Below are 2,689 nucleotides of genomic sequence, written 5' to 3' on the forward strand. Positions count from 1 at the left end.
TGGAATGTAAATAGATAAGAATCAGTTACATCATCACTGCTGAACTGAGATGACTGTATAAAAAGAGTAAAACATGTTCCTGTGGGTTATGGCTGCCACTCTCTGTAATAGTATGATTCCAAAGCCTACGTCATAGGACTGTATCCCAGCCCCACCGGCCTTCCATTCTAGATTTCCCTCTTAAAATGGCCGCCGGGCGGTGACAGTGTTGTGAAAACAATACAATCGGAGAAAGAGCTGAGAAATCTATTGGGACAGATTGATGCCAGGTCACATTCCATGACAAGCGTCTGTGTGTATATATATATATACACACACACACACACACACACACACACACACACACACACACACACACACACACACACACACACACACACACACACACACACACACACACACACACACACACACACACACACACACACACACACACACACACACACACACACACACACACAGCCTGCGGGTCAGAGACAGGACACAGCCCTGGTCTATCACTTTCGAACTGAGGTTTGTTTTCCAAACGACTGTAGCCCAAAGATAGAGAGGTCTCAACCTTTTACAATTCAGTGTTTGTGCATATTCAATGATGCAATATCCACCACAGGCACCTTAAATGGGGAGGACGGGCTCATAGTCATGTCTGGAACAAAATAACGGAATGATATCGAACACATCAAACACATGGTTTCCATATGTTTGATGCCTTTCCATTCGCTCCATTCCAGCCATTATTATGAGCTGTCCTCCCCTCAGCAGCCTCTTATGATGTGTACATACAGTATTTCACCTCCCAAATTTAGATAAGGAATCAGTGTTAGCATTAACCTGCTAAACCTGGTAAGAAGAAAAAAAGAATGAGAGAGAGAGAGAGGGAGAGGGAGAGGGAGAGAGAGAGAGAGAGAGAGAGAGAGAGAGAGAGAGAGAGAGAGAGAGAGAGAGAGAGAGAGAGAGAGAGAGAGAGAGAGAGAGAGAGAGAGAAGAGAGAGAGAGAGAGAGAGAGAGAGAGAGAGAGAGAGAGAGAGAGAGAGAGAGAGAGAGAGAGAGAAGAGGAGAAGAGACGAGAAGAGAGAGAGAAGAGAGAGAAGAGACGAGAAGAGAGAGAGAGCGTGAGAGAAGAGGAGAAGAGAGAGATAATTCCAATTTCCAAACCTAGACTAGCATAGCTATACAGGGTCATCATGTCTAGACTGACGAGGTTATCCCCAAGGGACACCTTGTGACAGCAACGCAGCAGCTGCCATGGCAACGTAGTGAAGGATTCAATATTTACAAGGGACAGAATGGATGTCTCAGCTGTTGTGAGGAGCAGAGACGAGCCCGTGTGGGTGGTGAGGTGTCAGTCAGCCAATCAAAGTACAAAATGGTGGTGGTCCGGTCAGCAGACAGCAGTAGCAGGAGAAAAGAGCCAGGTGCAGAGACAGGGCAGAGAGGGTAACTGAGAGGTGCTTGCAGCAGGCTAAGTGATCAGGGGACTATACTGCTGTTACTGGAGTGGATCACCTTTAAGCTGAGAGAGAGCCCTGACTGACTGTGCAAGGACTACTGACGTTAAGATGTGTTATGACAGCCTATGACTGTCTTGGTCCTGGATTGTCAAAGGCTTGTCTTAGACACACAGTCATATAAATATAGACATACTGTGCATGTCGGTCCTTGATCGTTTTTAGCCACTATGTCGGTCTTCTCTGACCCTAACCAGGACAAGAGCTCTGTCACACCAACATGTCCTCTTGGGGATAATAAAGTCATCTCTCTCTCTTTATTGATCTCCATCATAGCCTCTCCCTAAAAACCAACGATCCCCTGCCTAGAATTCCTTTCTTCCCACCTGTCAGACAGACAGAAGTTTTCCAGCTCCAGTAATGTGATAAGAGACTGTTTACATTGGTGCTGCATCTCCCCTTCGCTCCCTGAATATACACTCTCTCTTCTGTTCACTCTGCAGTCTAATGAGAATTGTCTGAATCTGGTTACTGTAATAAAATCAACAGCCTACTGTTCCGGCTGGCTGGCAGGCAAGGAGGCAGGCATGTAGCTAGCTAACTATCTCCGGTCATTTGTCCAGCCCCATGATTCTCAAATGGTACACTATTCCCTACATAGTGCACTACTTTTGAACAGAGACCTAAATGGGGGATAGAGTTCCATTTGGGACGCAGAAAGTGGGGCGACTGTCAACCGGAGATTGACGGAGTTTGATGAAGCATTTGATTACATACTCTCTGTCCTTCTTTTGTTCTTTTCATCCTGGTATTTACAACAGCACATAGCGGAGACATACAGAAGCCACTGACCAAGATCACAGAGAAAAGATGCAATGAAATATGTGTTTAGTGATGTCGTTTCATTGAATCACAATGGGACGCAGTCATGCGTTTTAACTGTAACTGTGTCGGTATTTGTATTTGTTAAATATTTAACCTTTATTTAACTAGACAAGTCAGTTAAATAGGAACAAATTCTTATTTACAATGACTACCTACCCCAGCCAAACCCAGAGGACGCTGGGCCAATTGCGCCACCCTTTGGGAATCCGAATCATAGCCGGTTGTGAAACAGCCTGGATTTGAACCAGGGTGTCTGTAGTGTTACTTCAAGCACTGAGATGCAGTGCCTTCGACAGCTGTGCCACTCAGACGCCCCCGAGGATGGGCAAAAAGTCATGGCTGAAATGGAATAAATG

Source organism: Oncorhynchus gorbuscha, linkage group LG10 (genome assembly GCF_021184085.1).
Source record: "Oncorhynchus gorbuscha isolate QuinsamMale2020 ecotype Even-year linkage group LG10, OgorEven_v1.0, whole genome shotgun sequence".
NCBI lineage: Eukaryota > Metazoa > Chordata > Actinopteri > Salmoniformes > Salmonidae > Oncorhynchus > Oncorhynchus gorbuscha.